This window comes from Penaeus monodon, chromosome 22 (genome assembly GCF_015228065.2).
Source record: "Penaeus monodon isolate SGIC_2016 chromosome 22, NSTDA_Pmon_1, whole genome shotgun sequence".
Taxonomy (NCBI): domain Eukaryota; kingdom Metazoa; phylum Arthropoda; class Malacostraca; order Decapoda; family Penaeidae; genus Penaeus; species Penaeus monodon.
The window spans coordinates 20,303,806-20,304,044 of NC_051407.1; positions in this window are offsets into that span (position 1 = coordinate 20,303,806).

Sequence of the window (239 nt, forward strand, 5' to 3'; positions counted from 1 at the left end):
CATGTTTGCATGATCCTTCGTATTATAGACATAGTCTTACATCTCCCTTATCTCTCAAATCAATGACATGCTTCTTATTGTAAACGGAAATCATGGAAAAGGAGTAGCAGGAGAAATGAAAATGTATATTGTTATCAAGGATTTATATAAAGATTCTTATTAAGATTAAATGACTACTTACAGCTCGGTACGAAAGCCGTAAATTCATATATACCCTTAAAACGACATTCAGATGCACG